Genomic DNA, 25,587 nt, shown 5'->3' on the forward strand with positions numbered 1-25,587 from the left:
ACTTGAAGCAAACAGGTGGGATGTCATGCTGCATATGTACACTGACAAATTTCTGTTTGTTTTTTTAAATGCATATCACATTTCTAAATTGGGATGCATTAACATATGAATACACTACAGTCATTGGGGAGGAGGGGGGGGGGTGGGTTGGGAGGGGGTATCCCTAACTTGACATTACCTAAAGCAAAAGTTTGGAACCCTGTCAAACAAAAGGTCAAACTCATTAAGTGCAAAATAAATTAGGAAAAACAAAACATTTTTGCTTTCAGTGTTCAACTGTGACATATCACAACATCACAACTGTTTGCTTTAAGTTCACTGAATGTGGGTACAAACTTTGACAATTTCCAAATATCAATATCTCAAAATGTGATGTACGTATCTCGTGATAATTTCACCAGGATGCTTAGTATGTATGATATATATATGATATTCTTTCATTAGTCAAAAAAAAATTCAATTTTACCTCAGGACTATCCTTTACAAACTATTAGATAATTTCCTAGACTTTTCATCAAGTGAAAGTGACTTAGCAATTAAAGCTATTGATCATTCCCTTCAATTGCCAACATTTCAAGGTCCAGGCACTTTTTAATAAAGTTAATAGAATTAATCACTCGCACGTTATGCTAATTAATCAAAATCCTTAATCGTTGACTTTCCCTTTCATTGATGTATACTTCACAAGACAAGTTCTTAGAGAATAGAGAGAACCTTTTTTAAATATATATATTTGTTCAGTATTTTTAGTAGATCAATCCCAACATATTAGAAGGTATATCGAACTTAAATTCTTAAAATATTCTGATTTTTTTTTAAGAATTAAAAATCATATATACTTGTTCAAATTATTAAGACGTTTGTTAATTTTATATTAGTCTGCTGAAAAACCTTCCATTAAAACCTTTTAAGAGTTACACCAGGACTGCCACTAGGAAACAAAATAGTGGTATTGCCTCTAGGGCCAGCCATACAGTAGTTTATTACTTATTCAGAGTAGCTCTAAAATTGTTCAAATATATATACGAGTAGCTCTAAAATTGTTCAAATAAATACTGACGTTTGCTGGCATCCTTAAAAGACATTACAACAAAGATTTCCCTATCCTTACTATCTAATTCTGTCATTATGTTGCATCTAGTAGTAAGTTCCATTAGAGATGGTCTGTGCAAGGGAAACTTATTTTTACGTTGCACATAATGAATGTAGATTAATTATATAATTCTTTGTCTTCAGTTTTATTGTTTTTTAATATATTTATTATGTTTTTACTGATACAGCAACCAATGTTATCTATTAACTCATGGTGATACTGCCAAATATCACTCATTCACTCTCTCTCTCATCTCATTTGGTTCTTGATCAACCTCCAGTCACCCGGGTAATCAGCTCAAAATATTAATCTCCATAAAACTTTACTTTCGGTTCAAAGTTCGGCAATTCATCGCTTTTATTTGATTTGTCTTCATATCTTCTCATTGCAAGATTTTTTTCATATTATATGTAATTGTGTTTCAGTACAATTATTATTATTATTATTATTCATTAAACTACATTCATAATTAAAATAACATGCATCTCAGGAATTTTTTATCAAGATAATAGCTTCAGGCCAAGCAGGAAAATTTAGAAACATAAAGACAAAAATGCCAACAAGAACACAATGCTCTTTGTAACTGAAACATTTTAGTGTGTATAATAGCTCACTGTATTTAATACTATATTTGAAATTAATATTTTACGGATAATGGACTTAGATAAATCAGAATAACCCAGATAATCGGGGTAAAAGGTAAAATTGTTTTGAAAAACCAGTATTGTATCCCATGGTTACCTAAATATATCTCATCTACAGTTGATCTTAAGATATAAACATCCATCAAATGGTGTCAAACCCTAGCTCCCTTATTAAGTATGTAGGGTATATGCGTACAGGTGAAAGGAATAGTAAGGAGAAGTAAAAAATGTGGATTATAAATAATCATCTGCCTGCTTAATTTGATAATTTTGGTAAAGCTGTATCATTATAAATTATAGATACTGAATTGTGTAATTCCAGAATATTTTTCGGTCGTTATTTCTCTTCCCTCTTAATGTACTAAAAGTACTTACTGTGTATAAAGTGAAGCATACAGCATTGTTATAATAATAATACAAATGTCTCCCATTCCTACTTCCTTAACTTAATGTTAAGCACTACTTAAACCTGATTACTACCCTGAGTGGGCTAAGCAATGATACACCACATTTACTTCACAGTGTTGTATATAGGAACTGGTGATAATTTAAATTACCTTAAACTCTATCAATAATTCACTTGGACAGGAAGTTCTAGCCCGAACAAGGGTAGTGACTATTTTTTTTTTTTTATAGTAAGGTGAGTTAGGGCGTCGCAAAAACAAATAATACTGCAATATTAAGTCAGTATCACCAACGTAAGTGTTATTACCAGGCTTTATAACCTAGCAAATTTCTTTCCAAAACTTAGAACAAAAAGTGATTATTTTTATAAAAAGTCATAAAGACAAGTAAGTCATGACAAAATAATACATAAAAATTTGATATGAAAACATCGTAATCTTCCAAATCTGCTTCCAAATTACTTCCAGGTTGAGGTTGAGACTAACAAAGTACTTTTGATTGATTCTGATGATGTCACAACAGACAATGCGTTAAGAAGCTGTAGTATATCAATGCAGATCTCCAGTAACTATTATCCCCCCCGTCCCCCTCCCACAGTTAGACCATGTTTTCTTCAACAGGTCTTTTCGTTATTTTCTTTGCAGATTGAGTGCGATATCGCTGCGTCCTGTTAATAAGTGTTTCATTTTGGCTGCAGGCTGACCAAACATATTTTTATTAGTTTTACTACTACTACTACTACTACTACTACTACTATGGAGCATGGCCGACTACTGACCTTTTTGCCTGAACTGCCGTTCTTCTGCCTGTATGCCTCTACTAAAACTCCTGGCTAGCTGTCACTCATCAACCAAAACATACCATATCTTCTCTAGATTCCCAGAGTTTTTTATTCTTTTCATTTCTTTTCTTTCCTTTTTCTGTTTCTGTTGCTGTTGTTGCTGATTTTAATAATAATTTGCACAGTTTTTGTCAGAATAATGATGAGTAACTTAAAAGTGTTTGGACCTAGCCTGGTATATATACGCATAAATACATAATTCATAATTTCATGTCAGCAGCTTATTCCGTAAAACGGTAAAACAAACTCGAGAGAAACTTTTGTTGTACAGCAACAGACTCGTTAGTCTTGGGCCACTGCACAATCGTTTGAAATCAGCCCTGTACTCATAAGGTAGAACCAGAAAGAGACAGGTTTATTTAGACATTAATTAAAGTCATTTCTTGTGTCATTTTCTTACTATATTTCTGAGACTTTCCAGGTTTATATGGAGGTGTCGCTTTAGTTGGTAGTCTCTAAAACTGAAACTATAGTGTAACCATTTCCACTTTTTTAGTGTGTGCTATCTCATGACACTAAATGGTGTAACAGTTTAATAAAATTTTTCCTGTTTAAGAATGTTTTTTAACCCAGAGAGGCATTTAATAATCCCCACTCAAACTGGCTGAGGTTGTGACATATATTTTATATTTATTGGCTTTGCCTACATTTGTTAGCATTTTACTTCCGGGTTTACAGATATATGAGACATGATCTGCATTTTTAGAATTAAAGGCAATACGTTTGTATCAATTATACACTGATAGCTTGACAAAACTGCTAGATACATGTTTGTTTCGGTACAGGAGTTCAGGCAGCTAAATCACAGGGTCGTCTTAACTAGTTCAATCCTGATAACTTTCGAACGTCTCGTATAAAATGACCGGTTATATATGACCTCTAATAACTTGCCATCTGAAACAACTGATGATTTTATTTTTAAATATGTTATGGAGGGAGCTCTACTTTCTCCCAGACCTACTGTTATGTTAAAGTTGTAATCCTGTTTTGAAACCTCGATCCAACCGAAATTGTTGTAGATGTGTAGATTTGATTCCAAGTTATTCTGACATGACTGAAATAACTTTTTATTTTAATTTTTGTTTGTTATTCATCCTACTCACTTTTCAGTTGTAATAATCTTTCTTTTTTTGTAATAATTCTTCTTTGATTTATTTTTTGCTTCCTTTTGTTAAAGTTATGTTTTCATTTTACTAATATGTTGTACCAGGGGAAGTTTTTATACAGTCATCATTTTATTGTAAGATTTTCTCCAAATATATGGGGAGTAGGGGGAGGGAGGGAGGGAGGGAGGGAGGGGGGCTTAGACTTGTGAATTTTAATGATTTCACATCAACATTCAGAAATTTAGTATGTAAACATGTCAGTACAATCTTTATGTGTCTTCTTAAAGCAAAATTAACCTAGCTAATGCGATTGGTTGATCTATATGTAACAACAGTTTCTGAACTTATCTAGCACTAATACTCAAAGTAACATTGTACCTAATGAGCACTAAAGCAGTCTGCAAGACACTTTTACCAATTCACCTGAGGTTTAAAGAAGTTTAATGATTCCGTGGAATTTAAAACAAAATTGTGACCCATAGATGCTTTATCCCATTAAATAAATAAAAGGTGTGATAGGAAATATTTATTTTATAAAATTAATGGACCGATTTTGTCTTGATTATTTCACAAAAAGTTAGACTATATATAATCACATTAATAAACTGTAGTCCTATAGGATTTTAGCATCAAATGATTTTGGCAATTGTTTTCTCCAAAATCAGCTTAAAAAGCTGTTTTGATATAAAACCTTGTGTTATGAATGGTACATCATACTCTCAGTTGAGGGTCTGCTTGTAACCTTGTTCTTTATCAGAAAGAGTCACGGCAACCAACTTCAAAATATGAACTATTATCAAATTGTATTGTATATAAGTTATTTTACAGGATTTTTTTCTTAAAATAAATTGTTTAATTTTGATAAATTTCATGATTTAAAACAGTGCTTTAAAAAAGCAGTGGGTGCCGATACTTTGTGTTCTGTGTGTAAAGTGATATTAGTATTTTAGAATAATCACACGTCTAATATGAAGACAGAGATTAGTGGGATTATAGGGACATGCTTTATTTCTGAGGTTACACAATCCCCACCCCCACCACCCCTAACCAACAAACATAATTTCTCATGAAGTTCATGAGCACAGTCGTTTGCTTATTATCGTGTCAATACAAATGTTTGAAACCTCGAGAGAGGATTTTGCTCTGTAAACTTAGACATCAATAAAAAAACTGGGTCTTGCAACACTTTCATAGTAGAATACCACAAAGCTAATACATAAATTTGCATATATATAAGAATGGGGCAGCGGATGAAGTTGTTAATTTCACCTTTAACCGGTAAGTCTAATTTAAAAGCTAGTTTGTGCTCAGTTTTGGCAAGAAGCAAGTCTTCAAAGTGGTCACACAGAATATAATGATTTCAGACTTTTCAGATGTATAATGCACCTAACAGTTTGAATGAGAGATTCCTCATAGATAGTACGATCTATTTTATGATTTATTTTGAAACTGAAAGTAAATTAAGTCTTGTCCATCCAACTGTGTGTTGAAAGTAAAATTCCAACAGAAAGATTGGCACTAGTACAAATTAAACTTTTCAATTAAAATATTTTTTGTTGATAAAGCTCAACAAACAGTGTTGGTTTTGTATAAATATGATTTCCTTCATTCAACAACTCAAGAAGTAAAACGCGATGGAAAACGAAACAAAAGTTCTAAAACAGCCTGAAATTCAGAAGTTGAAATGATTTGTTTATGTTGTTGGCATTCTTATATATATATATATATATATATATATATATATATATATATATATATATATATATATATATATATATATATATATATATATATATATATATATATATATATATATATATATATATATATATATATATATATATATATATATATATATATATATATATATATATATTGCATCTTGAGAATGAAAGAATGCAGACAGATTAGACAAGTATGATGCGATTTAACCGTTGGCAGTGATTTATCTGATTTATTTGTGTATTTATTTTCAATTTTTTTTTTAATAATGTCACTGATCTCATTCATACCAAGGCATTTGTAAACTACTAAAATAAATCCTGGATCATAGGATCATAATAGCGTAAAGTAACATCTTGACGTACCCACTGTTATGAAGTTTGTCATCATCATCAACGTAGGTTGCGGTTTATTTGATATTCCATTATGTTGCGTGGATTATCATAATCTGTAACTTTATCAGTCTACTGGGTGTGATGTATAAACACATTGAACATAATTATTATTATGTTGTTCTGCAGACAGGTACATTTAAGGTGTGTGTTTGTGTATGTAACGTTTGTGTGGTTTAGTATACCTCTCTGATGGCGTACAGACCGACATGCTCTTGCAGTAATGTCATAGTTTGAAATAGTGTCAGCGTAAGAAATAATCCTTTCAGCACCTTTAGATAAATATCCAGAATTAAACACTTACGTCAGTGTTCAAGCAGTGTCTTTGATCTGTGTCTCTGAGCTTGTTAATAGTCGAGTTACAGGACAAGAAGATAAACCGAATGGAGGGTTCACATCGTCATGAGATGAGGATGATATTAAATTAAACATGTCACATGACACATCTTTTACCGTCCTACTCAGCTGTAGGGTAGGTTATTAGTAATCATCTAATTAATGTAAGAATTAGATTATTACTCCCTTTGTGATAATGGAAGTGTATGACACACTGGTTAGGACTGAATATGACTTCATTTGTCATCATGTGATTAGGATGATGGTACATTAAAGGGATCACATGACACCTCAGCTGTGGGGTAGGTTATTAGTAATCATCTAATTAATGTAATTAAGAATTAGATGATTACTCCCTTTGTGATAATGGAAGTGTATGACACACTAGTTAGGACATGACTTTATTTGTCATGTAATTAGGGTGATGGTACATTAAAGGGATCACATGACACCTCACATGACACCTATTAAAGCCCTCACAATTGGATAGGTTAGTATACACACACCTGACTAAAGATGGTCATCAAGTTATCATGTTACACCCTCTGTTATATACTGGAAATGGATGTCAAAAGGTAAACTGCAAATGACTTCATCTTGCGTGTCATGAAGATATATAAATTACAGTTAGGTGGCCCTAAATCTGGCTCTCTCATTAATTCTTGATTTACGGGACAAGAGTTTTCAATCGTCATATAATGAGAATGAAACATTATATGGTCACAACTGTCACATGACAACTTTAATGAAGAACTCACCGTAGGATAGATCACATTAATGAGACCTATCACGTTACATGATCAGAGTTATTCCTTGACGGATCACAGACATGAAATTGTCTTGCCGATGTGTCACATTGAATTTGACCGCCATCGTTCACCAAATGATGGGAGAACCATCACCCTTTCACCATGGGAAGGATTATGTAGCTTCTGTAGGATCAAGTTTCTTGTCCATGCTGATAACATTTATTCACCATGGGAGCACTCTGTGGCACTCTGGACCATATAATAGCTGACAAACTCATTAGTCATTCATTCATGCATGCATTCATTCATCATATAAGCTCTTTAACCTTTCCCTGACACAGTTTCATTATTGATTTGTCATAGGAGCTGTCACCTTTATAACACCCTCATCCATTTGTTATAGCAGGCTTCACCTTTGACCCTTCCCAGACACACTCATTATTCATTTCATCAAAGGTTTAAAGTAACATTTGACCCTTCCTTTACACATTTTCATCGTTCATTGGTAGGAGTACTGTCACCTTTGACCTTTCCCGTACACACTCTCATTCTTTCATCACAGGTTAAAAATAACCTTTGACCCTTCCCTGACACACTCATTATTCATTCATCAAAGGATTAAAGTAACATTTGACCCTTCCCTAACACATTTTCATCATTCATCGGTAGAAGTACTGTCACCTTTGACCTTCACCATACACACTCTCATCATTTTTCATTACATGATTAAAGTTCCCTTTGACCCTTCCCTTACACATTTTCATCATTCATTGGTAGAAGTACTGTCACCTTTGACCTTTCCTTTACACATTCTTTCATCACAGGTAAAAAAAAGGAACTTTTGACCCTTCCCTTAAGCATTTTCATCATACATTCTAGGAGTACTGTCACCTTAAACCTTCACCATACAGACTCTTACATTTTTTTTTGTCACAGGATTAAAGTAACCTTTGACCCTTAGGTTACACATTTTCATCATTCATAGGAGGTGTACTGTCACCCTTGACCTCTCAAATACACACACTGATCGTTCTTTGATGCCTGTTTTGGATTGTTAAAGCCAGAAGGCATTCATCCTCTTTAATGACTGGCAATGTAGACTGATGTTATGAATCTATTTTAAGGTATGATGACATCTTGATATTGAGGTGGATTGACGATATTGTTCTTGTATGTGATTTGGTATTTGTACAAGCCTCCCAACCATTGTTATATATTTAATTACAAGAAACATCTTAATGAGTATTGTTTCATTTGTCTGGAATTGGTTTTAAATTCAAGCTTTTTTTTTTTTTACAAGCTGGACACTGACAGCATTGATATCTGTGAATTTGAAAATATGAAGGTACTATGACTGTACAGTTGCAAGAAAGTGTGTGTGCTGCAGGAAAGGGGAGGGGGAGAGGAAAAGGGGCGGGGGAGGAAAAGGGCCATGGAAGGAATAGCTCGATGAGTATATCACTTTCTGTGCGTGATCGAAAAAGGAGAATTTGAGGGGGGGGGGTGGAAAAAGATGGAAAGTTAACAATGATCGACAGCAAAGGATTTGTTCAGTCGCTTAAATAGCTCAGAGAATTTAAGTTTTCTTGCCTTGTGTACTCTGAGAGTCGCCTCAATGTAGTGCTCTGTGTGCATTTGTGTGCTGATTTAGCAAGTTAAAAATGAAGGCGGTATGGCCCTGAGGTTATTGAATCAGGCTCATATGGGGTTGTCCCCCAGTTAAAAGAAAATTTATTGATGTGAAATGGGTGCATTTTGAGGCATTTAGACTAAAAGGTAGGCCTATAATTATGCCTTAAAACTCTAGATTATGTTAAAGACTACTTTTGATTTTTTTGAGTGAGGTGGAAAGGAGGGGGAGAGGGTGGGGGAGGGTGGGGGGTGATGTGGGGTTCACTACCTCACCTGGATCCATGTCTGCATATGTGTCAGTATGTGGTTAGAACCTTGCAATTGTACGGTGATTACTGTGTCAGTATGTGGATATGAGCACTGTGTTGTAGTGAGTATATATTGAGTATTTCATGGAAAGGAGTATAGAAGTTAGTGTAGACTATGCGTCGATTATGAGTGCACTATACTTTACTATGCTTAACTATGTAAATGTGTATAGTGCTTTGTGATCATGTTAGTATAGGCTACAAAGGGTATGTTAGTATCTATGGAAGTTAGTTTTAAAGTGAATAATAGTACTACATAAGTGTGTACTATGTATAGTTGTGAATATACAATACATAAGTAATGTAGGTGTGGTGTATAGACCTATGCTGCATAAGAAAGTTATGTAAGTGGGTATGCTACTGTAATTGTGCATTGAGTACTATGTGCAGTACATGTGAATGAACATGTATATTATATATGTATACATATATAACACCATGTCTTCATTAGAGTACTACATTAATGCGGCCTATGTATACAACACGTCTTCCAATTTATTTGGGGGGGGGGGTTTTGTTTTGTTTTGTACTTTTTATTTTCTCGTATATATTGATATATTTTTGTATGAACCCTTCTGATCTTTTAGCTATCACTTTAATTACCACCGACCTGTTTTTAAAGTATTTACCATTTATTTATTCCTATTTTATGTAATCGAGGCTGCCTTTGTCATTATATTAATACCACCTTTTGACACATGTACCCCATAACTGAATGAAATAAACAGTGTAAAGGAAAATGTTCTCTTAATTATTCATTTATTTATTTACCTTTTCACCCAAATGCAAGTTACATATAAAGTGGTAAGTTTGTATGGTGAGAATATGGTGTTGGTAGCTGGCCTAATGTAATTATTTCATCACTCAAGAGTAAATGTTACTCTGTATTATCCTTTTATGTAAAACGAGAGCCAATCGCTTCAGCTATCACTGGTGTTTGTTTTAATGGGTTCATATATCGTATTATATATGTAGGCCTACCCCTAGTTGTTACAAACTTAACACAAAATTCAGTTTGTACTTAGCGTACACCAAACTTTAAACGGGATGCTGGTTTTAGATTACCTAATCTCCAATATTGGCAATGGGAGGGGGATAATGGGAGGGGGAGGGGGTTGTCACTCATGTTTATCAGAGATGCTTGTTCTACAGTGGCCTTGTACTGCCATTTAAAGGGTGAAGACTTGCGCACAAAGAAACGTCTGATGCCGGTAATCTGACCTAGTTTTCGAATGAGGTGTAACAGAAGTGTTAGACACCACCATCGATCCCAGAAAATACACACACAGCCTGCTACCGTTGGTAATTAGACACTAGTGTACATTCAATACAGCTCTGGTCAATACCCACAACACAGTGTACATAGCAGCGATGGACATCTCAGGTCTAGATCAAAGATAACAAGGTATCACGTTTCAATACTGTCTGCATTTTGTAGCCACAAGAAAAAAACTTCACTTGCAAGCAACGGAAAGTTAACTTTTTCAGACTGCGGCACGCAGTTTGGGGCGAGTCTTCAATGCCTTCATTGCTGGTTGCTGTATCAAGGGACAAAACACTGTGTTTCAGTCAAATGTCATTAAAATCAGATGCACATGGTCTGTGTAGATATCTTGCATCTCAATAAGCTGTGTAACTATGATAAATTTATCAGATTAAAATCGGATGCACATGGGCTGTTTAGGTATATTGCATCTCAATAAGCCGTGTAACTAGTACAATTTATCAGATGAAAATCAGTTGCACATGGACTGTTTAGGTACATTGCATCTCAATAAGCCGTGTAACTACAATTTGTGCATCTAGAAATCCTGACAGCGTTTGCTGTCAGCACTCGTGAATGGGATTAATAAATAAAGGTACAATGGTATGTGTACAGTGCCTGTATACATCAAACTAAATCAAGAGAATTTGCGGGTTGGAGAAAAAGATGTTCTCCAATAGGAGGTACAAAATTGTTAGATGGGTTGAAGAGAAGGGACTAGAGGCAGTAAGAGTTAAGCCACTCGTATATTAGGTACAATTAAGAATTTGTACTGATTGAATCTATCCGATGGAGTTAGAAAGTAACAAAAACTGTTAACAAATTGCTAATCTACGGCAAAAAGCCTGCTTTGGTAAAAAAATATTATAAAAGTCAGATGGCCAGTGACATTTCAATCCTAGCAAGATCTTCTTCAATGGCTAACTTGTAAGAAGCCTCTGAAGTTGAAGTCTAAATATGACAACATTTTGTATTGACGTTACCTGTGATCAATTTTGCACGAAGATTAAAGCAAATCGATTTTGGAATTTTTATCAGATGTTCTGTAGTTTTGCATCATAGCACCTACCCTATGTTGATTTATGTGTACAAAATATATGAGAATAGAAAAGTTAATGTTGTGTGTTGTTATATGCTAAACTACTTAGCCAGCCAGTTTTGTTGATAAATCTCAGATTTTTTAAAGGTTAACCTCTTGAAATTAACAAATTAAAAAGGACCCTAAAACGAGTATAAAACATATATATATATCACAATTAATATTGTGAAGGAAGTCGTCCTATTAATGAACATCGCTTCAAGCAGTTAGCTCTTAATAATAACAGTAATATGTAATGAGTGCTCCTTTAAGTGTAGTTATCTCTAACATGCAACAATTGTCAGGTCAAAGTTAATTGAAGAACAGAGGGATATAAAATCCTCTGTTTGAATTACTTCCTGAAACCTTGATTACTGTGAACGAAACCAATGAAAGCAAGAAAGAAAGCGCTCGCGGCGAGTTTAACATCACCTGCAGGTTTCATTAGCCATTACTGCATGGCCAACAGCTCTAGAACACACACTGCAGTTCATATCTGTCTGAATACACAGAAGCAAGATGAGAGGTACTGATATATTAATTAATGTCTTCTCTGTATTGATAATTAATTGTTTTAATTTTAATTTCATGTTACGTTTCCCATCTCCAGTTTAGTTATTGAAAGCTACAATATCACTATATGTATATACGATATGATAGCGTGTACAATACTTGCATACAGCTAGACCATGAATAGTTTATACGTTTCCTCTGAAAAGATGCATTATTATTATTTAAAAGTAATATTACCCTCTGTAATGGTTGATTGTGGAACAATTGTACTGTTGAGATCTGTGAAAGGAAATTTCTAAACGTGTAACCAGCTTCACTGAAGTGTTTCTATTGTTGCAATCGGTATAGCGGGAGGTAAACGATATGATATAAACAAAACAGCTGCTTAGGAATGTTTATGTTAACAATGTTTGAACCACCTTACCCCTTTTCTCTTGATATTTTCAAACTGTAATTGAAAAATTGAAAAATGGACATGCTTAAGACCAAGTGTATACTACTATGACTTTGGAATGTCGTTAATTTTACCAACATGTTGTCCGTGGGACAACCAAAAAAAAAGTCTTAAAAATTTGCCCTGGTCTGGATTTGATATGTAGCAGTTATAATTGTCCCAGCAAGCCTTGTACCCTGTTATGTATAATAGCCTGCAGCACTAATGTAGATATCCTATTATAGAAAGTGTTTGCTATTGTTAGTGTCAGATATATGTCACATGTAGCAGCTAATGATATAGGACTTGGACTTGTAATGAATGACATGTTTGTGCAATCTGAGTTAAATTCTTATAGAATTCATAAACAGGGAACATTCAATGTCATGTTTCTTTTTTTGAAGATATTCATCATGTAATGTTATTTAGATGGTTGGAATACTCCTTTAACACAATCTTAAATGATGGCACTTCTCTATGCAAGCCTTTTAATTGTTATTTTTTATCCATTGTTTTATAACTAACAATAACACTTAAAAATATTCTTTTACTTTCACATATATATATGTATATATGTGTATATGTATATACATACACATATACATATACATATACAATACACAGGCAAATGACAAAGGCAAGTGAAGATATATATAATTGAAATCGTAATGAGTTGGAAAATCAAGAACGGTGAAAAACTTCCGGGACTCGAACCCGGGCCTCCGGCTTTATATGCGGACATCCTAACCACTAGGCTATGGACGCTGATTGTATGTCCATAGTTTCGAAACCGGTAAGGAAGGTCATAATTCCACTGCAGACGTTTGTCACCTGTGTCGAACAATACTAGTTCTGTTTTTGGTGACATATTTTGCCTTACTCAAGAGATCAAACATGATGCTAACCAACTTGAAATCATTTGTGATTCCTAAAGCCGGATCTCCCAAATGGAACAATATTTTTCTTTAGCTCTTTGGCGGAATAGTCCATTGCAAGCATCTCTGTCATTAAAAGGAAAGGTGAGGATTGGATTATCTAAATATCCTGTAAGCTGACAAGCTGCTATTTTGTGATAAGATTAGAGCAAGGAAAACATTCTATTTTTAGTTTAGTTGACATGATGATGTCACACACTGTTGCCAGATGCCTTCATAAACCCTAACTAGACTTCAAAAATGTGGAAACACTTTCAGATGAAAATGGAAATTTTACCAAATGTTGCAGAAAATTGATAACAAAGTTTGAAGCTTTATCATGATAAATAAATTTGAACTTATACTTCCCTTTTGATGTGATAATTCCTTTTGGTGAAACAAAACAAGGGGATTATTACTACCTCATCGTTTACATTGTGACAAGCTTGTCAGAAATATTACTCCACTTTAAGTGATTTGTGTTAGAAACAATATAAAGTGCTTGCTATGTGTCTATTGGCTTCTATGACTTCCAAATGATAACAAAATGAGCACCTGCTCATCATCGGCCTTCCTGATCATGAATAACTGTCTGAGTTTGTTTTTAGTACTATGTATATGCATATATATGCAGAGATGTATGGGAATGAACATGTAGTGTTGCAAAGAGGGTTTGATTTGTATGAATCTAGGCAGAGAGGGTGGGTGAAATGATAAAGAGGATTTGTAGGAATAAATTAATTTATGAACTTGTCAAAAATGTAAGACTAGTCTGGTGTACAGATGGTAAAAATATTTAGGCAAAGGAGAGTAGGGATGGTACTTTCCACCAATACAATCTTTTACTGTGTCTTGACCTACCAAGTAAGAATTGTCAGACAGCTTTCATATTGAAAGCATTTTTATATCTCCCCCCCCCCAGTGGCGGAGCGTCCATACAGTCAGAGGGGGCGGATGCCCCCCTGACGGACTCAAATGGACTGCTGGCGACCTTTTCAGCTTTTTACCACTTTTTACTTATTCGAGAGTATTGACTTTTTTATTGCGCTCTCAAATACCTATTGACATTTGTCACATTTTGTTGGTGTAATTTTATGACAAAATGGCCATGACACCTTTTTATTCTTCGTTAACTGCAAATTAGCAAAGCCTGGAACGGGTCATTTCCGGCGATCTAGGGAGTATCTTTACTCAAAAAATTTCTGTACGCTCCGCGCCAATCTGTGGTGGCGCTCCGCTTAGATAGGCGCCCCTACAGACCATTCTCGACTCCCCTTACCAATACCCCTAGCTCCGCCACTGCCCCCCCTTCCATTCCTCTTCTGTGAAATATAGTATGTAAGTTCCTTTTAATATGCTACTATTTACAATTTTAATAATGTATAGCCATATTCTGAAATCAGCTCAGTTTATATACCTAATTGTCAAAAAAAGTACATAAATATCAAAATAGCCTTTTTCGGACCAAAATCTTTATGCCTGGAACAGATTAGTATTTTTAGGAAATACCTCTAATACCAACCACTATTTGTCGCCCACCCCAGCACCACCCTGTTGTTTTATTATTTTATGTAATTTGTATAGCTATATCTGATATTACTTTGCAAATAAATTTGTGCTATAGATACCAGACCATGTAGAACACTTGGAGCAGGCCTGGGCACAGGGGGATTACCCCTCCTCCCATGCAAAAGACTGTGCCCTCCCCACATCTTTGACGCAATCGCTCCTTAAAACGTTGGTACCCTCCTTAAATTGTTGGTACCCGTCCAACTCAGAATCCCGGACCTGACCTGAAGTGACTCATATTTTTCTTTTTTGACACTGCACCTAACAGCCGTTTCTAACGATTAATGTGTTAGGCTAGTAGCAGCCGACAACCTAACCCTAGCAACCATTTCATTCCAGCCTTATGAGCCAGAATTCAAAGCAATTTAATTTAGTCTGATGAATCCTACAGCCCTAGCAAAGCCCACTGGTATTTCAATCTCTCAGTTTGTACATTCATAGATATATTTTATTAACTCAATATTAATGTGTTAGGCTAGTGGCAGCAGACAACCTAACCCTAGCAACCATTTCATTCCAGCCTTATGAGCCAGAATTCAAAGCAATTTAATTTAGTCTGATGAATCCTACAGCCCTAGCAAAGCCCACTGGTATTTCAATCTCTCAGTTTGTACATTCATAGATATATTTTATTAACTCAATATTAATGTGTTAGGCTAGTGGCAGCTGTCACCCTAACCCTAGCAACCATTTCATTCCAGCCTTATGAGCCAGAATTCAAAGCAATTTAATTTAGTCTGATGAATCCTACAGCCCTAGCAAAGCCAATGGTATTCAATCTCTCAGTTTGTACATTCATAGATATATTTTATTAACTCAATATTAATGTGTTAGGCTAGTAGCAGCAGACAACCTAACCCTAGCAACCATTTCATCCAGCCTTATGAGCCAGAATTCAAAGCAATTTAATTTAGTCTGATGAATCCTACAGCCCTATAGCAAAGCCAATGGTATTCAATCTTTCAGTTTGTACATCCATAGATATATTTTATTAAACTCAATATTAGCAATGACAAGTGGGTGGTCAACCCCCAGTTGTTTTATTACTTTTGACACTGTTTATGATTTTACCTGCTGTATTATTATTATTTTTTGTTTTATTTCTTTGTTGCTTGATATGGCCTGTGCTTTAATGTGACATCTGACCCTGCTGGCTGTTTAGTTTCCTCTGTGTAATGATTTATGTGCTGCTTGGTATGTAGATTCACATTGTGATCATAACTTTGGCCTCCACAGTGGAATATTAACCTTGGTCTTTTAACCTACTGGTGACTTTTAATAGAAATTATGCTTTGAGTCCAACTCAGGGTCTTTGTTACTATATATACAAAAGATATAACAAAGGATAATGGCAAAAGGTTGTTACCATGTCATATCCCATATATCTGTACTATGACTATATCCATAATCTACTATATGATGGAGACAATGCACCATGTTGTACCCCCTTGGTTTGATGGGGGGGAGGAGGGGGATAAGTCTGATCATCTCCTGTAGGTTAGCAATTTTTTTTTTTTTAAACCAGACTAGTAAATGAGAGGATAAAATAAGAGTAAAGAAGACAAGCAAATAATTCTCAGATTGAAATTCTTAACAAAATATAGACAAAAGTAATGCTAGTGTCAGCTAGGGGAAGAGGGGGGAGGGGGTGGGGAGAAATTGGCTTCACTATGAGGCTTCCCCAGCCCTGGAAAAAACCACCCTCCCAGGAGTACCTAGCCTTGGTTTAGTAGGACTATTTACTTTTTATATCTGAGTCACATAGCACACATTGACAATGAATGGAAGGGACATTGAGCAAGGTTTTATTCCCTTCTGCTGGACTATTACTTATTTTATACTCAAAACATTATATAGACGATGGAAGGACATATTGATCCATGTTGTATCCCCTTTAAGTTGGATAATTACTAGTTATCCTTACACTTCAAATTAGACAATGGAAAGATATGGAAAAGAGCAATGTAGTAAAATATGGCACTTGAGATGGAAAGTTCATAATGTTGTATTCCTGTAACTGAACGTATTTCCTTTTAACTTATGTTAGATTTAGATCCACAAGATATGGGATACAGGATAAAGGATATGTCTTTGAGAGGTTAATACTTAGGTAAGCTTGCATTTAGTTTGCATAAATTATAGTTTCCTCATGCGTTTTCACTTCGAGGGAGGGTAGGTGATACCGCGGCATTGACTGTCATCTAAGCAGAAGTATATTGGAAGGATCCGAGGCAGTTTGCAATGCAATGCAGAGAGCCTGGGCATTCGCCAAAATGAAATCAATATGAACCAAAGCGCCACATTTTTGCTCAAGCCTGCAGTCATTCATTCATTAAGATAGTTTAGAATGGTGATTAACGATCGTTAGGAATTGACTGCTTCGTCTCTTGTCCATATCTCTTGTTCCCTCCCATCTCACCTAATCAGCATCAATTTAATTCTGCATCGATGGGTTTTCTCTTTGTCTCTCCCCCCCCCCCTCCGTAGGTATAATCCGTCTTTGTGAACTGTCATTATGTCGCAGTATGTAACGAATGTCTACCAAAGAAGTGTCTTTGTGTCTACATGATTTGGTATCGGGATCTACTGCCAAAATAAACAGACTTTGTTTTCAAACAGGGCCCCCAATCCTAATGATTGACAACAATGGCAAACATTAGACAGATATCTTATCATCTAAAGTATCTTTGTTTAGTTCAGGCAAATGATAATTCATCACTATTCATCTTCATATTATTATTATTGTTATAATAATCACAACTATTAGAAACTTAAAGATCTGAGATTGTCAGCATTACACTCAAAATTTGCTAGAATGATGACAAAGATTAAAAAAAAAAAAGTGGCCACGTAAGCTTGAACTATTGCAAACCTTTACCAACCATGCTTCCAAGCCTCAGATTTTTTCATCATTAAAATAGTTAAATGGTCTTATTTGAGCCTTATCAATGTTTTGAACAAGTCTTCAGAATTTTTAATGTACTTCTTGCAATGTCAGACATGTTAGATGTCAAGGTTTCACATGTACAACTTCATCAAAATACTTCTTTTTTTTCCATGAAATATTATTTCCATCTGTGAATAAGAGAATCATTATTATAAAAGAAAAGACCATAAGCAAATTTTAGCTGAATTGCAGTGATGACGTCATTCACCCTGCTGTTGGTAGACGGACGAACAAAATACCACAAAATTTTGAAAAATACCTATTTACGTCAAAAACAAAATGCAATGAAGATACAGTGTTGAGATTATCAGTATTACCCTCAAATATACTTGAAAGACTTAAAAAATGGCCACGTTTGCTGGAACTAAAACAAGCCTTAAATGGCCTTGCTTCCAATTCAGGTATTTTTTCATCACCAAAGATCGTTAAAGGCTCAATTTTAGCCTTTTCAATATCTTGCAAAAAATCTACGGTGAAAAATGACTTTTGATCAACTCTTGCAATGTCAGCAATTTGAGCAACGTACAGTTGACTCTTATAGACTAAAATAGTACAACATTTGGGTCATTGATCTGTAGTATCGGTATTGAAAAAACTTTTGCAATCAGTTCTTTGAAATTTATCCAGTCTTTATCAGTGTTTCTTCCCATAATCTATGCTACATTTTTTTCTAAATCTCATATTGGGTCTTTCCTTTTGTTTCGGATATATCTCTTACAATTATAATGAACTTGGTGAAATATTCAAATAACTTTTCTTTACTACCATACCCACAAAGACCCGATCCTCACTTATGGTTTGGTATTTATTATCCTGGGTGAACTGGCCTAGCTTTGTTTAGCATCTGTTTGCCTATAATTGAATGGCAGTGCGCAACTGTTCGGAGGAATCCACGTATCTGTGGGTGACCGTTTCATAAACCAGAGCAGGTTATGTAACTTTATGATGACTTCCTCAATCCTGACATATTTTAGAGATATACAGGAGGTAATACTGGCGCAATATTTTGGCTGCATCCATCAAAATTTTATTCAAAAACTTATATAAATAAAACTATTTTCTTGTGGTTATTTTTTGTTTAACTTTGGGAAAGGTTAGTAAGCATGCTGTAAATTGATATAACTTGGAATTCAGAGCTGTTCAAAGCCTGGCTTATTCATTTAAAACTTGGTAGATCATTTTTAACTGATTTTTGTTTTATCTGTAGTATAATTCCCAGCCAGATGGCATTCTGCTTTGCTTTAACTCGGAATTTAGAGCACGTCCAAAGCACGGGGTATATTCATTCAAAATGTGATAGATAATAATGTTAACCAGTGATATATCAGGCAGTTCTCTTTACAACGCTTTTAGCGACCATGAATGTGGGAGAAGCCCGTAAGGGCTTATGGATTACAACTTCCACGTCAGGTGGTATTGAACCTGTAACCTCCCAATTGCTAAGCCTCATTGCTTCAAATGCCACCGCCTTTATCCACTCGGCCACAGCACCGGTTTTATTTTCAAGTAATGCCTTGTAAAAACTTAAATAAAGCTATTTTATGAGTTGAGGCTATAATTATTTTCCCAAACAGAATGGATCATTATTTAAAATAAGGTTCCAATTGTGAACTAACCTTGAAAACACCCTCATTAGAGTTTGTGTCGAAATATCAAAGGTCAGCGTACAAAGTAATTAATGAGTTATATGACTCCAAAATAAACAATATATTCTTCGGACACTTTCCAATTAGCAGTGTTAAACTTTTCAATGTTGCTCCACATTTTGTAAAGCAATTGACTGGTAAAGTCGAACATTCATTTCTGGGTACTGTACTGCCCTACGTATTATGGCATTCCATTTCTTATTTATTTATATATTAGTAATCTATTTATTTGATTGTTTATTTAAAGCACTGTTTGAACTTTTCAGATTGCATGCTGGAATTGTGGGTCTATCAATATAAACAGCTAAAAAAAAAAGGAATATAACAACAGGATGTTATTTGATCCTCTTAAAAAGATTATGCCAAGAATTAGCTCTGTTTACTGCACTCCTCCAAGTTCCTCCCATATCCTGACAATTTGGTCCATGTTTCTGCATTTTCCATATTCTGGTAACTAATTTACCCAAAGAGGATTTTTATACCACTTTATGAAATACTTGTGTGTATAGTGCTTCAATTACTATTGTCAAGTGTGACTTCTCCTTAAAAAAAATAAAAACGAACAACTTCTGTAAAGTTATGAATAAACATAGCTTAGTACCTTTTTCTTGACATCATGAATATTCATCACATTTTTTTGTTTCACTGCATCATTCAACAAAACTCATCTCATGTACACAACTCCCAAAGGATTAATTAAATGCCATTTCCATCAACATACTACAACCTTTTCCTTTAAATATGTTTTTATATTTTCGTTGCTTTAGATGCTAGCAAGTAGGATCAATGTTTTACAAGCATCTATCTTTAATATGAATATTCATAAACTTTGACAAGCCTTATTAATTCTATATGCGTGATGTCACCCACGGTCTAGTCCATAGGGTTGCTTACCATACACATGACAACAGTACACACACTACTAGCAGAATACTTCGGTGACACAGCTGAGCTATATTTCAGTCCTCTCCCCACAGACTACTGAGACGCAGAGTAATTTCAAGTATGCGAGCATTAAGAGCCAACCGTCAGACAGCATGCAGGCAGGCCTGTAGTACACCATGATGTCATAGCCTGTAGCTGAATAATATTAAAATATATTCTAGCCTGGATGTTAGAGTACTGTCTCTAAAAACTCGTCCGGTTATTTTTATCTAATTCTAACTGCTGGCTGACTTTCCTCTCTCTCTTCATCCCATATTATTAGCTAAGAAAGATATAAAAAGAGAAGGGTTTCATCTTGTTTGGATGACTACATGAACAGACACCTGTGTTTTTTAGATTGTTGAATCACATGTGTAGCAGTATAGTATCAGGGAGAGTGTTTTTATCTCATCCAGCAATATCTGTTGATCGTTGTGGAGAATACCCTCACCAAGGATTCAGAAAAGGATTTTCATTATACCCAAGCTTTTAATTGGAAATATTTCTCTCTTCCCTTGGAGTATTTTTTGGGCTTGTTTAGAAGCGGTGAGTACTTTTAATAATATCAGTCTGGGTAAAGTGTAACACATGTTCATGCAGCTGTTATTGTATGTAGGCAGGTGTATCTACAGCATGTAATTAGGCTCTATGTATATATATAGTGCTGTGTAAAAATAGTGTAATTTACTGTAGGTAAATGAACATTGAAATGTCTGCTACACATCTCTTGGAAGATTCTGTAGCATAGGGTTTTTACACTTTCCTGAGTGACAGACCAAATTGTTACTAATGTGAAGGAGGCTGGAGGAGGGGGTGGGGGGGGGGGAGGAGGGATGTATGGTAGATTGTATAGATTGTATCTGTATGTAGTGTCAATTTGGTTAAATAATCAGTTCTATAACAGTTAACATGGCTAGGTATCCATCATATGACAGAGAATGATCAAGTAGCATTGGTTTATTCACTTTAATGAGTGACGGACCAACTTGTTGCCTGATGGAGGAGGCTGGAAGGGATAGATGGGGAGGGGTGGAGAGGGGGGGTTGGGGAGGGGGCTTAGAAGAAGATACAGTGAGTCATTTTAGTCAATTTGTGTAAAGTATCAGCTCAATAAAAATTCACATGACTTTTATCAGATGAATACTTCTCATTAGGTACACATGGTTTTATGAATGACAGACCAAAACATTTTATTTTCTGGAGAAGAGATCAATGGATGAGAGAGATGTTATGGTGTCTCATTTGAGTTTAATTATGTAAATTATCCTTTCGACAAGAAAATAAATTCATATGGATACCTATGTCAGTATCCCTAATTCACATAATTCCAAACCAAAAATTGGAATGAACTTATGTTTATCAGCTAGGTTAACTGTATATGCAGTAGCAGAAATCCATGTGTTGTATTGTTCATAAGTACATTCCACTGATGTTGTGAATGTTTTTTGTTTTGTTTTTACGTTGTTTTCTTGTCTCCGTCCTTCCCGTTTCCCGATAGAGTGTATCAGTTTTCCATGGTACCCAATAAAGTATCACAACAAGTAGTTTCCTAATTTCCGTCATGCGATGTAAATTCGACGACGAAAAAAAGAAAGCAGAAAGGATGCCTTCAAGGAAGAATTGCTTTGCATTACGTATAAAGTTTTCATTGGACGACTATACTTATCTAAAATTCTTGTTGATTGTCTATGCTTATCTCAAACGCCACTGCGCTTGTTAGTCATATATTTACGTAGATGCATCAAACATTTTCCTCTTTGATTACAACATGTACCAGATGTGCTATTCACAGGTATAGGCTGTATGAGACTAAAGCAATCAGCCTATTATACATTTAAACCATTACCACATCTTTGTGTTAATATTATCATGAGTACTATCACAATAATTCAACAGAGACTTTAAATGGGTTTATGACTCAATGTATATCAGGTGTAAGGGATTCTACAGCGTTTCTGCAGAAGGGGGCTGTGGTATTGGTCCTAATGTGTGTAATCTGTATTGTTTACATATCTCTGAATCAAAGTAATATGATCGTATGAAATTGCAGAGCAGTTCAAGCATGCGATCATTGCGGATGAACTTGCAAACAGGTTGCAATTGGTGATCGACAAGTTCAAGGTTCTGCAGTTCTGCCAAATGAAAAAAAACAAACATATGTTCTAGTGCTTAAAATTTAGTACCAATTTACTTTGACGTGAATCCTTGAAAATAATGTTTCCAAAAATTTCTTTAACAAATACCAAACGAAATTATATAAACCACTTCCTTTGAACTCATTGTACCATTATGATCTGCATTCAGAGACCGTCAAGTTTTGCGGACCTAGATGAGACATCTTACAGCGCCCTCTGTTGATTTTGGGTGTAGCTGGAGAGCCCCATTGTAGACGCTTGCGAAATGTTCTGAATGAATAATTCCATGCACTGATATATTACTGAATATGTGATGTATGTGAAGGTTACTTACAGTATATTACCTGGTTTATCATTCAACTACGGAGTATCTCTTTCGAGATCCGTGGCTTTAGGAATCACAAATGATGTCTACTTGGTTAGCATCATGTTTGAAACGCCTACAGTGGAATTACGACTCCTGGACATACAATCAGCGTCCATAGCCTAGTGGTTAGGGTGTCTACATATAAAGCGGAGGCCCAGGTTCGAATCCCGGTTGAGAATGGAAGTTTTTTCACTGTTCCGGATTTTCCGACTCACTACGATTCAATTAATTTATATATATATAATTGAAAATCGTAATGAGTCGGAAAATCAAGAACTGAAAAAATTCCAGCCTCAACCGGGATTCGAACCTGGGCCTCCTGCTCTGTATGCGGACACCCTAACCACTAGGCTAGGATGAATGAATTATGAATTGCATTACTTTTGACTTGACTATTTTTTTTACCAGGGTGCCAATATTCTCCAGAGACTCAGTATAAATTAAGCATACAATAGATATGAATTTGACCTTGACAAGTATCAGAGGGGGCAATCCTGGAATAGTTTTGCATACTTTAAGACAGTATCCAAAATTATCTGTCAGCTCAGCATGGTAAAAATAGTTGTCTTTTTCACTCTTAATACTCTGGCATGGAGACCAGTGGCGTCACCAAGGGGTGGCTGAGGGGAGTGCCCTTCCAAAATAAATCGTGCCCCCAGGTGCCCCCCAGATGCTTTGGAAGGGTTAAAAAAATACTCAAGCAAAAACTTTATCTGCCTCAATTAAAAACTAAGTGCGAAAATTCTTGAACATAAAATTACTTGCAAAATATAGCACCAGATTGCATCTAAGGACCCTACATTGATCAAAATTTTCCCTAAATTCCCATTTTAGACCCCTCCCCCAGGACGGCATTCACAAATAAACATTGTGCCCCTCCTAATTATTTTAGTGATGTGCCATCCCTGTGCCCCCCAAGAATGAACTGATGGAGACTATTATTGTAGGTAGTTTACAATTCATTACTGGTCTGAATGGTTCAAACCTTCTACCCCTGTATCCCTTCCTCGCATCTGCTGAAGAAATATATCCTATAGGATGGTACTCTGTAAATCCGCAATATTACTTAAAGAACAAACTGTCTTTTAAAGGTCAAATGTAATAGTGATATCTTTGATTTTTGCTGTGTGGATTTAGTTTTATCCTTCAGTTGAGAGATCTCAACATGTTTTTGATCAGATTCTGCCGGATTTACACGTGTAAAGGTCTCGAGTCGAAACAGTAGATGCAGGGATAGATGTCATTCTTTCGTGAAGGTCAACTTAACTTACAGTATTATTTCCAGTAAACCAGTGAAATAATTTGTGAAATACCTCAGAATGCAAAATTGATGTTTCCTTCCTGTATAAATTTTAGATGATTTTGTCAAATCTATGGATTAAAATTGTCGTCCGAAAAGTGTTTAAAATTGACTTACAAACATTGCAGCTTCAGTGTCTACCAGTGCAGCTTACATATACGTAAACAACAGTACTCTATGTAAGGATTGAACACGAGAAATCCCGACATGATGCATAAATTGGTGAGGAATGCTCAGATTGTAATTGAGACAAAAACTAGTCCAAATAACAAATTTTCATGCCAAAAGTGCCTTTTCACTTATGTTGGATCATCACAAGTCCTACCAACTTTCCTGGATATTATCAAATGCAAAATAAGAGATTTTACAGTTGTGCAAACTATGACACATTTCTGTCCAAATTTTTTCATCAAGTACAGTAAATATTAATAAATTAGTGAGTAAGTAACATATATACATAAACATAAACATTATATGTATATTTATATACAGGTACATATATAAATATACATTTATATGTATATAGAAATGTATGTATCTATATATATATATATATATACATATTTATATTTAACAGGTATGTATGTGTATACATACATTATATATGTATACGTACATACACACATATATATATATTTATATAAACATATATATGTATATATGTTGAGACTAGTGGAACACTAGTAGTTGTTACTCAGAGTTTCACGCGTTGAGCGATCATATATAAATATATATATGTATACGTACATACATATATACATGTATATATATGTATATATATATATATATATATATATATATATATATATATATCATAGACGGACATAAACTCACACACACACACACACATGTATGATTCATGTCATAATTCCTGTACGCATACAACAACAGATAGCACTTCTCCGTCACCTTACTCGGTAAATTGTGTTTTAACTCTTTCTTTACTACAGAGACAAGCTGCATGTCACAGATGCAAGCTGTAAAAATTCTCTGGCCCAATTAAAACTTGCCTCTTGAAAATTTGACTCCAGACTTGATGTAACTTTATTTACCTTGACATTGTTGGTATAGTATATATATATGCCACGTACTCCCTTAGGGGTCTTAATATCATTGTGACTGTGTGTCATCACCTGAATTCACTCAACATGATACAAAAATTATTCAAGTGTGAGAGAATGTCCTCGAGTGAGCTGTGTACTACAAGACTGCACATGTTACTTTATCATAAACTACGCGTGCCCCGCTTTCAATTAGCAAATATTGTTG

At 35.0% G+C, this 25,587-nt stretch overlaps 1 protein-coding gene and 1 long non-coding RNA gene across 6 annotated transcripts in view; one reads left to right on the forward strand and one right to left on the reverse strand.

Annotated features, from left to right (window-relative positions):
• Nucleotides 1-25,587, forward strand: part of LOC139964946 (uncharacterized) — a 182,035-nt gene that overhangs the window by 55,264 nt on the left and 101,184 nt on the right. The gene's annotated exons all lie outside the window — the stretch shown is intronic.
• LOC139964950 (uncharacterized) lies at nt 5,961-10,269 on the reverse strand. Its single transcript, XR_011792132.1, has 2 exons — nt 8,078-10,269; nt 5,961-7,969 (listed from the first exon to the last, which is right to left on the reverse strand). It is a non-coding gene; the product is annotated as an uncharacterized lncRNA (long non-coding RNA).

The sequence above is a fragment of the Apostichopus japonicus genome, chromosome 23, assembly GCF_037975245.1.
Source record: "Apostichopus japonicus isolate 1M-3 chromosome 23, ASM3797524v1, whole genome shotgun sequence".
Classification (NCBI taxonomy): domain Eukaryota; kingdom Metazoa; phylum Echinodermata; class Holothuroidea; order Aspidochirotida; family Stichopodidae; genus Apostichopus; species Apostichopus japonicus.